Source organism: Saccopteryx bilineata, chromosome 9 (genome assembly GCF_036850765.1).
Source record: "Saccopteryx bilineata isolate mSacBil1 chromosome 9, mSacBil1_pri_phased_curated, whole genome shotgun sequence".
NCBI lineage: Eukaryota > Metazoa > Chordata > Mammalia > Chiroptera > Emballonuridae > Saccopteryx > Saccopteryx bilineata.
Window position 1 is genome coordinate 53,258,892 of NC_089498.1, and position 11,757 is coordinate 53,270,648.

Here is an 11,757-nt window from a genome sequence, read left to right on the forward strand (position 1 = left end):
ACCCAGCAATCTCTCTACTGGGTATATACCCCCAAAGCTCAAAAGCATTGGTACATAAAGACAAATGTACCCCCATGTTCATTGCAATATTTTTCACAGTGGCCAAGACATGGAAACAACCAAAAAGCCCTTTAATAGAAGATTGGATAAAGATGATGTGGTACATACATACTATGGAATACTACTCAGCCATAAGAAATGATGACATAGGATCATTTATGAAGACATGGATGGATCTTGATAACATTATACTAAGTGAAATAAGTAAATGAGAAAAAAACTAAGACTGTATAATTCCATACATATATGGGACACAAAATTGAGTCTCATGAACATAAACAAGAGTTCAGTGGTTACTGGGGTGGGGAAGAAGAGGGAAGGGTGGGGGAGGGAAGAGGTATAACAAAAAACCAAATAAAAGGTGATGGAAGACAATTTGATTTTGAGTGATGCGTATACAACATAATGAAATGTCAAAATGATCTGAATCTGTGTACTCTAATTGATCAATGTCACCTCATTAAAATTAATTGTGTAAATAAAATTTTTTAAAAATTGGGGTGTAATATTTGTTTTATATTTTTGAAGTATGCCATTGGTATTTTAATAAAAATTACATTGAATTTATAGATTGCTTTGGGTAATATAGACATTTTAATTATGTTTATTCATCCTATCCATGAACACGGTATATGCTTCCACTTGTTTGTATCTTTTTTGATTTCTCTTTTAAATGTTTATAATTTTCCAAGTACAAGTTCTTTACCTCCTTGGTTAAATTTACTCCTAGGTACTTTATGTTTTTGTTGTTGTTTCAATAGTGAAGAAAATTGTTTCCTTAATTTCTCTTTCAGACAGCTTATTGTTGGTGTATAAAAAATGCCACTAATTTCTGAATATTAATTTTATATGCTGCCACCTTGCCAAATTTATTTATCAGGTCTAGTAGTTTTTTGACTGAGACTTTAGGGTTTTCTATATACAATAAATATCATGTCATCAGCAAATAATGATGTTTTACTTTTTCTTTTCCAGTTTGAATGCCTTTTATTTTTTCTTCTTCTCTGATTGCTGTGGCTAGGACTTCCAGAACTATGTTGAATAAAAGTGGTGAAAGGGGGAAACCTGCATTGTTCCAGATCTTTTTTACTTATTTTTTTACTTTTACTAGGGTGACATCAATAAATCAGGGTACATATGTTCAAAGAAAACATGTCCAGGTTATCTTGTCAATCAATTATGTTGCTTACCCATCACCCAAAGTCAGATTGTCCTCTGTCACCTTCTATCTAGTTTTTTTGTGCCCCTCCCCCTCCCCTTTTCCCCCTCCCTCTCCCCCCACCCATGTAACCACCACACTCTTATCAATGTCTCTTAGTCTCACTTTTATATCCCACCTATGTATGGAATAATGCAGTTCCTGATTTTTTCTAATTTACTTACTTCACTTCGTATAATGTTATCAAGATCCCACCATTTTGCTGTAAATGATCTGATGTCATCATTTCTTATGACTGAGTAGTATTCCATAGTGTATATGTGCCACATCTTTTTTATCCACTTTTCTATTGAAGGGCTTTTTGGTTGTTTCCATGTCCTGGTCACTGTGAACAATGCTGCAATGAAAATGGGGCTGCATGTGTCTTTACATATCCATGTTTCTGAGTTTTGGGGGTATATACACAGTAGAGGGATTGTTGGGTCATAAGGTAGTTCTATATTCAGTTTTTTGAGGAACCACTATACTTTCTTCCATGATGGTTGTACTACTTTACATTCCCACCAACAGTGAATTAGTGTTCCTTTTTCTTCCCAGCCTCTCCAACATTTGCTATTACCTGTCTTGTTAATAATAGCTAATCTAACAGGTGTGAGGTGGTATCTCATTGTAGTTTTGATTTTCATTTCTCTAATAACTAATGAAGATGAGTATCTTTTCATATATCTGTTGGCCATTTTTATTTTTTCCTGGGAGAATTGTCTGTTCATGTCCACTTCCCATTTTTTTATTGGATCGTTTGTTTGTTTGTTGTTGAGTTTTATGAGTTCTTTGTATATTTTGAATATTAGGCCCTTATCTGTGCTGTTGCTTAAAAATGTTGTCTCCCATTTAGTTGCCTGTCTGTTTGTTTTGTTGTCAGTTCCTTTTGCTGTGGAAAAGCTTCTTAGTCTGATGTAGTCCCATTCATTAATTTTTGCCTTCACTTCTCTTGCCTTTGGAGTCAAATTCATAAAATGCTCTTTAAAACCTAGGTCCATGAGTTTAGAACCTATGTCTTCTTCTATGTACTTTATTGTTTCAGGTCTTATATTTAGATCTTTGATCCATTTTGAATTAATTTTAGTACAAGGGGACAAACTGTAGTCCAGTTTCATTCTTTTGCAAGTGGCTTTCCAGTTTTCCCAGCACCATTTGTTGAAGAGGCTTTCTTTCCTCCATTGTGTGTTGTTGCCCCTTTATCAAAAATTATTTGACTATATATATGTGGTTTTATTTCTGAGCTTTCTATTCTGTTCCGTTGGTCTGAGTGTCTATTTTTCTGCCAATACCATGCTGTTTTGATTGTCGTGACCCTATAATATAGTTTGAAGTCAGGTACTGTAATGCCCCCAGCTTCATTCTTTTTCTTTAGGATTGCTTTGGCTATTTGGGGATTTTTATAGTTCCATATAAATCTGATGATTTTTTTGTTCCATTTCTTTAAAAAATATCATTAGAATTTTGATGGGAATTGCATTAAATTTGTATATTGCTTTGGGTAATATGGCCATCTTGATTATATTTATTCTTTCTAACCAAGAAGAAGGAATATTCTTCCATCTCATTGTATCTTTCTCGATTTCCCTTAACAATGGTCTGTAGTTTTCATTATATAAGTCCTTTACATTCTTTTTTATGTTTATTCCTAGGTATTTTATTTTTTTTGTTGCAATCGTGAAGGGGATTATTTTTTTAAGTTTGTTCTCAAATGTTTCATTGTTGGCATATAGAAAGGCTATGGACTTTTGTATGTTAATTTTGTATCCTGCGACCTTACTGTATTGGTTTATTGTTTCTAGTAGTCTTTTTGTGGATTCTTTGGGGTTTTCGATGTATAGGATCATATCATCTGCAAAAAGTGATAGCTTTACAGAAGCTTTTCCGATATGGTTGCCTTTTATTTCTTTGTCTTGTCTGATTGCTCTGGCTAGAAGCTTTAGCACCACATTAAATAAGAGTGGAGAGACTGGACAACCCTGTCTTGTTCCTGATTTAAGGGGGAAAGCCTTCAGTTTTGTGCCATTTAATATAATGTTAGCTGATGGTTTATCATATATGGCCTTTATCATGTTGAGATATTTTTCTTCTATACCCATTTTTTTGAGAGTCTTAAACATAAAATTGTGTTGTATTTTATAGAATGCCTTTACTGCATCTATTGAAAAGATCATGTGGTTTTTGTTCTTTGTTTTGTTGATATGTTGTATTATGTTAACCGTTTTACATATGTTGAACCATCCTTGAGATTCTGGGATGAATCCCACTTGATCATGATGTATTATTTTTTAATATATTGTTATATTCAATTTACTAGTATTTTGTTTAGTATTTTAGAATCTGTATTCATTAGAGATATTGGTCTGTAGTTTTCTTTTTTTGTGCCATCCTTGCCTGGTTTCGGTATGAGGGTTATGTTGACCTCATAAAATGTGTTTGGAAGTATTGCTTCTTCTTCAATTTTTTGGAAGACTTTCAGTAGAATAAGAACCAAGTCTTCTTTGAATGTTTGATAAAATTTGCTAGTATAGCCATCTGGGCCTGGACTTTTATTTTTGGGGAGGTTTTTAATAGTTTTTTTCTATTTCTTCTCTACTAATAGGTCTGTTTAGGCTTTCTGCTTCTTCTTGACTCAGTCTAGGAAGGTTGCATTGTTCTAGGAATTAATCCATTTCTTCTAGGTTGTTGAATTTAGTGGCATAAAGTTTTTCATGGTATTCTACAATAATTCTTTGTATATCTACGATGTCCGTGGTGATTTCTTCTCTTTCATTTTGGATTTTGTTTATATGAGTTCTTTCTCTTTTTTCCTTGGTAAGTCTTGCCAGGGGTTTGTCAATTTTGTTGATCTTTTCAAAGAACCAGCTCCTTGTTTTATAAATTTTTTTCTGTAGTTTTTCTGATCTCTATTTTATTTATTTATGCTCTGATTTTTATTATCTCCTTTCTTCAGCTGGTTTTTGGTTGTCTTTGTTCTTCTTTTTCCAGTTCTTTAAGGTGTGAAGTTAAGTGGTTCACTTGAGCTCTCTCTTGTTTGTTCATATATGCCTGAAGTGATATGAACTTCCCTCTTATCAGTGCTTTTGCTTCATCCCATAGATTCTGATATGTTGTATTGCCATTTTCATTTGTCTTTATATATCTTTTGGTCTCTGTGCTTATTTCTTCTTTGACCCATTCATTTTTTAAAAGTATGTTGTTTAGTTTCCACATTTTTGTGGGGTTTTTTTCTTTTTCTTTTCTTGTTTTTTTTTTTGTTTTTTTTTTGTTTGTTTGTTTGTTTTGGGGTTTTTTTTGCAGTTAAATTCTAGTTCCAAGGCTTTATGATCAGAAAATATGCTTGGTACAACTTTGATTTTTCTGAATTTGCTGATGTTTTTGTGGCCCAACATATGGTCAATTCTTGAGAATGATCCATGTACACTGGAGAAAAATGTATACTCTGTCACTTTGGGATGAAATGTCCTGTAGATGTTTATCATATCCAGGAGCTCTAGTGTTTTGTTTAAGGCCAATATATTTTTATTGATTCTCAGTTTGGATGACCAATCTCGAGCCGTCAGTGGTGTATTGAGGTCTCCAAGTATGATTGTATTTTTGTCAATTTTTGTTTTAAGGTCAATAAGTAGCTGTCTTATATATTTTGGTGCTCCTTGGTTTGGTGCATATATATTAAGAATTGTTATGTCTTCTTGATTCAGTATCCCTTTAATCATTATGAAATGACCATTTTTGTCTCTGAGTACTTTTGCTGTCTCGTAGTCAGCTTTATCAGATATGAGTATTGCTATGCCTGCTTTTTTTTGGATGTTATTTGCTTGGAGTATTGTTTTCCAGCCTTTCACTTTGAATTGGTTTTTTAACCTTGTTGCTTAGATGAGTTTCTTGTAGGCAGCATACAGTTGGATTTTCTTTTTTAATCCATTCTGCTACTCTCTGCCTTTTTATTGGCGAGTTAAATCCCTTTACATTTAGTGTAATTATTGACACTTGTAAGTTACCTATTGCCATTTTATAGATTGCTTTCTGTTAGTTTTGTGTCTTGTTTGATCCTTCTCTTTCGTTTTTCTACCTTTTGTTTCTATTTGGTTGTATTCCATACATCTTTTCTCTATTGCTATCTTTTTTAAATCATGAGCTTCTGTGGTGGTTTTTTCAATGGTGGTTAACATTAAGTAATGAAAAGGGTTCCTAACCTGTTCATTGTAGTGCACTATCTTGTGAGTACTTTTGCACTCCATTGTCCTTTACTACTATTAATCTTCATCCTCTCCCCTCCCCCTTTTTTTTTTGTTGTCACAATTTAAATTTGGCTTTATTGTGTTCTTGGTGGAGCTTTTACTTGTGGTTTTGTTTTGTTTTGCTCTTTTAATCTGGTTGGAAAACCCCCTTTAGTATTTCCTGGAGTGGGGGCTTTCTGATGATAAATTCCCTCATCTTTTCTGTATTTGTGAATGTTTTTATTTCTTCTTCATACTTAAAGGATAGCTTTGATGGGTATAGTATTCTTGGCTCAAAGTTCCTCTCTTTCAAGACTTTAAATATTGGGGTATACTCTCTTCTAGCTTGTAGAGTTTCTGCTGAGAAATCTGATGATAATCTAATATGCCTTCCTTTATATGTTGTATTCTTCTTTTCCCTGGCTGCCTTGAGAATTTTTTCTTTGTCATTGGTTTGTGCAATCTTCATTATGATGTGCCTTGGAGTAGGTTTATTGTGGTTAAGAAAGCTCAATGTTCTGTTTGCTTCTTGAATTTGAGGCTTTACTTCTTTCCACAGGCTTGAGAAGGTCTCATCTATTTTTTGTTTGAATATATTCTCCATTCCATTTTCTCTCTCTTCTCCCTCTGATATACCTATTATTCATATGTTATTCTTTTTGATGAAGTCAGACAGCTCCTGTAGGGCTTTCTCATTTTTTAATTTTTGAGTCTCTTTCTTCTTCTCTCTGTTGTGCCTCAAGTTGCTTATCTTCTATTTCACTAATCCTACCTTCTATCTGGACTGTTCTATTAGCTAAGCTTTTTACCTCATTTTTCAGCTCGTGAATTGAGTTTTTCATCTCTGTTTGATTTTTTTTATAGTTTCAATTTTCTTGGAAATATATTCTTTGTGTTCATTGAGTTGTTTTCTGAGCTCCCTAAATTGCCTTTCTGTGTTTTCTTGTATATCTCTGAGTATTTTTAGAATTTCTATTTTAAATTCTCTGTTATTTAGCTCCAAATTTTCCAATATATTAAATTTTGTCTCCATAGATTTTTCCACATCTATCTGTGTTACTTTTCTATCTTTTGTATCCATGATATTTGATTTCCTTTTTCTTAATGGCATCTGATGGTGATCTTGTTGATTAGCACTAATGAGAATTAATAAAAAATAAAAAGTAAAAAAAAGAAAAAAGAAAAAAGTAAAGAAAAAAAAATGGAAAATATTTTGGAAAAAAGAAAAAAACCCACAAAGCAATCAAAAATAATTTATTATTTTTCCCCCTTTTCTTTCTTCTTTTCCCCTCCTCTCCCTTCCTCCTTAGAAAAATATCGTGATGACCTGTGAATTATATTTTGCTAAATGGAACAAAAACTGCCAATAAGGGAGGGCCTGAGTTGAGGGGAAGTGTTCAAGGGGCAAGAAAGGAAGTAGGGACTCACAAAATGCAAAAAAGAAAAAAAATCTGGGTCAAGTATAAAATGATTTGCTTATAAGTGATGGTCAACTAAGATATAATGAGAGTGATAAGAGGGAAATAGGAAAAAGGGAAAAAAATCTATTGTATTAAGTGGAGCAAAGACTAAATGGAATGGAAATCCTGGGTTGGGAGGAATGCTAATGAGTTCAAAAAGCAAAGTAAAAAGCACCCAAAATGCCACAAAAAAAAACCCTGAGTCCCAAATTAAATAATTTGTTCCTGATTGAGAATTGAATGAGAGGAAAAGTAAAAGGAGAAAAGAAGAAACTAATAGAAAGGGAGAAATAAGAAAAAGAGGAAAATGAAAGGAAGAAAAAACAAAAAGAAAAAACAAAAAGAGATAGAGAGTTAATGGTTTTGGAGTGTAATCCTCATGGAGAGTAAGGGAGAAGAAAAGAAATAAAATGTAACACTTATGGGTAGTGTAGTTCAAGAAAAAGAAAAAAATAAGATGGGCAGAGAATAAAAGGACCAAAGTGGAGGAAATAGAAATAATAATAATAAAGGCAAGAAGATAAAAAAAACAAAAGAAAAAAATAGTGGAACAAGTTATAAAGTCTGTGAATTTTTCTTGATTTTGAGAGGTTAATTTCTTCCTTTTTATTTCCTTCCCTCTTCCTGGTTGGTAACTCTGTATCCCAGGGTCTGCCCCTGTGGCACGCTTAGGTAGGGCTTTGCAGTTGATGAGACTCTACAGCAATGTCATATATTTGGCTTCAGTATCATTGGTAGTCAAGGCTTGTTAGCGTTTGCAGGCTCCGACAATGAGAGAGTCCGTTTTCCCGGAGCCTATCTCCTAGTCTCCCCTTCCTGAATTAGCAGTCTGGTGAACCAGCTATGCGGTTGCTGCTGCCTCTGCCTGGGGAGTAAGAGGTTCAAAGAGCTGGCAAATCTCTACTCTATCCCCATTCAATGCAGGGCTCTGGGTAAGATTCTGTCAGTCAGAGCCACCAGCATAATCAGGCGTGGCTGGGAGCCAATCACTCTCAAGGTGACTTTTCATGAGCCACTAGGCCTGTTCAGCACGCCTAGCACTCTGTGGGACCACTCTCCCCAGGCTTTCTGCACTTTGTAACCTATTTTGGCTGGGAAGAAGATGCCCTAGTCTCTGCCTGCAGCACAGGTCCCTCTTTTTTGCCTATATCCCTGAGTATGAAAGCTCTGTCAATCAGAAGTTGCCCCCACCCCTTTAGCAAGAGGCACTAAAGAGTATCATGCCTCTTGTCTTGGATCGCTGAACTGAGAAAGATCTTGTCAATTAGACCCGCGTAGGTCAGTTGGGAAGTGAGCAGACTGTGGGTTAAGCTGATATAAGAAAATATATTTACAAAGATTACATTCAGTGAGGTAACCCCAGCTAAACATTGGTTAAACCCATCTTCAGTTAAATATGGGCCCTCCTTCACCTTGTTTGTGTCTATCATTGTTTCAGCTGTCTTTATTCCAGAGCTGATCTTTAGATTGGCTCTGGAAATCTCAACTGATGCATTGGGCTTCCTTTAAATACATTTGCCTGTAATGTGTAACACTTAAATAGCACCTCATGTAAGTAGATCATACATAGTTTATTTAAAAGCCCTTCAGCTCCCTTGTGGCAATAACCAAACACAGGCTACTACATCGTTGCATGTCTCCGTTGTTTGCTACAAATCATAATATCAAATAGCATTATTCACACCAAGGAGCACCCTAAAAGCAATTTACGCTGATGAACCTTAACTATTTTTTTTAAATACATCTCAAGCAATGTAATGACTCAAAACCCACCATTATCCATTGAAAAGTATGCAAACAAATACTATTTAACTGCAGTACATTTTATAGGAATCTTTATGTTCTAGAATTTCTATCCATCTCACACTTCATGATTTCTTATTTTTTTTATTGATTTAAATTTATTGTGTTTACATAGATTCAAGTGTCCCACCGAATACATCCTTCCACACCCCTGAATTCCCCTCAACCTCCTTCTTGCCCCCTCCCCCTAACACCCTCCCCACTTTCCTCCAGGATTTGCTCTTCTGCTCTCTATAATGCTATTATGTATATATAATTTCACCAAGCTCTTTCTCTTCTCTGATCTCATCCTCTCAACCCCTTTCCCTCTGTCCACTTTCCCACTGGTCTCTTTGATCCCTACTCTGCCTCTATTCTGTTCCTCAGTTCACATTGTTCATTGGATTCCTCATATGAGTGAGGTCATATGATATTTTTATTTCTTGCCTGGCTTATGTCACTTAACATAAGTTTCCAGGTCCATCTATGTTGTTGCAAATGGTAGTATTTCCTTCTTTTTCATGGCCCCATACTATTTCATGTGTATATGTAGTACAGCTTTTTAATCCACTCATCCACTGAAGGACACTTGGGCTGTATCCAGGTCTTCATTATTGTAAACAATGCTGCCATAAACATAGGGGTGCATTTCTTCTTTTGAATCAGTGATTTGTTGTTCTTAGGATATATTCCTAAAAGTGGGATGGCTGGGTCCAAAGGCATTTCCATTTTTAATTTTTTGAGGAATCTCTATTTTCCACAGTGGTTGCACCAATCTGCATCCCACCAGCAGTGCAGGAGGATTCCCTTTACTCCACATCCTCACCAGCACTTATTATATTTTGTTTTATTAATGTGTCATTCTGACTGGTGTGAGGTGATATCTCATTGTGGTTTTAATTTGCATTTCTCTAATGATTAGTGATGTTGAACATTTTTTCTTTTGCCTATTGGCCATCTGAATGTCCTCTTTGAAGTGTCTATTCATTTCTTTTGCTCATTTTTGATTTGGTTATGTTTCTTGATTTCTCTTATCAATGTTTTATAATTTTCTGAGTACAAGTCTTTAACCTCCTTTGTTAAATTTACAGCTAGGTACTTTCTTTGTTGTTGCAGTAGTGAAGGGAATTGTTTTCTTAATTTCTCTTTTGGACAGTTCATTGTTGGTGTATAAAAATGCCACTGGTTTTTGAATATTAATTTTATATCCTGCCACCTTGCTGAATTCATTGATTAGATCCAGTAGTTTTTTTACTGAGACTTTAGAGTTTTCTAGGTACAGTATCATACCATCAGAAAATAATGATAGTTTTACTTCTTCTTTTTCAATTTGGATGCATTTCTAAAATCTTAAATCTATATTCCTCTTTACTAGATTCCCCACTCCCACCCCCTTGTTCTGTTTACAACAGGACCGTTAACATTTCTTACATCATTGGTTTGGTTGTAATAAATTCCTTGAGGGTTTTTTTTTTTTTTTGTAAGGGAAGCTTTTTATTTCTCCTTCTATTTTAAACAATAGCCTTACCGGATAAAGAAGTCTTGGTTGTAGGATCTTGTTCTGCATTAATTTGAATATTTCTTGCCATTCCCTTCTCACCTCAAGTGTTTTTGTTGAGAAGTCGAATGTCATCCTTTGGGGGCTCCTTTGTAGGTGACTGACTGCTTTCCTCTTGCAGCTTTTAGTATTCTTTCTTTATTTCTTAGCTTTGGTTTTTTAATTATGATGTGTCTTCGTTTAGGTTTATTTGAGTTCCTTTTTAATGGGATTCTCTGTGCTTCTTGAACGTGTGTGACTTTATCCTGCATCAATTTGGGGACATTTTTAGCTATGATTTCTTCAATCAGATTCTCTATCTCTTGTTCTTTCTCTTCTCCTTCAGGACCCCCTATGATGCAGATGTTGTTTCTCTTCCTATTGTAACAAAGCTCTCTTAGAGTTTTCTCAGACATTTTGATCCTCTTTTTTTTTTGCTGTTCTGCTTCCATGCTTTTGCTTATCTTGTCCTCTAAATCACTCATTTAATCCTCTTTTTCATCCCGCCTGCTTTTCATTCCTTGTAGTGTAGTCTTCATTTCTGATATTGTGTTTATTATTTCTATCTGATTATTTTTTATGATCAACGTCCTTTTTGATGCCAGATATCTCATTGTTTAGGTGCTCATGTTGTCTACCTATGGTTGCTCTAAGATCCTTGAGCATCCTCACAATCATTATTCTAAACTCTGCATCCAGCATCTTAGTTATTTTCATTTCATTTAATTCTTTTTCTGGGGATTCCTCTAGTTGATTCATTTGAATTGCACTTCCCTGTCTTCCCATTTTGTCTCAATATAGACTGCTCCTTCAAATATGTTGTTTGTGTAGCTAAGTATAGGGTTGGTGTTGTCTGACTCCAGCTTTCAGTTGTGTAATTTCCAAATCTTCCTGGGATGGCTTCAGCTGTTTGTAATCTGCTGTGGGCTACTTGTCTGTTGCTACTGCTCTTTTTGCTGTTTGTGACAACGTTTTCTATGCCTTAGCTGGGTCAAGTGTGAGGAGCCTTTCCTTAAGATACCACTCTAACTATGGTTGTTAGGTCTTGAACTGATGCTCTGTATCTGGCCACTGGATGTACCGGCCCTGGAACTCACAGGCTGGAAACTGGCAAAGACCATTGGGAGTCACTGCTCTTGACTGGCCCTCGGCAACCTTCTTGGAGCTACAGGCGATCCAGAATCAACTTCTCCTCATCCGATACCCAATCCTCCAAGTCGGCCATCTTGGGCTGCTCTCAAACCTTAACTATTAATAAAAAGCAACTCTGGCTCTGGCTGCTGTGCTAAAAGCTAGACTGGGCTAGGAATAAGAGAATCATAGAACTGGAGGAGCTCAAACCTCTAATGGCCTTTTTGGGCTATAATTATAGCAGGTAAGCATGTATAAGTCATCTTTAACATTTTCAGTACAATCAATATTTGTACTTTTCAAGAACCTATAAAAATCAATAAAATAGAGATTCTAGGAATTGCAATAGCCCCAGAAATTACAAGTCTC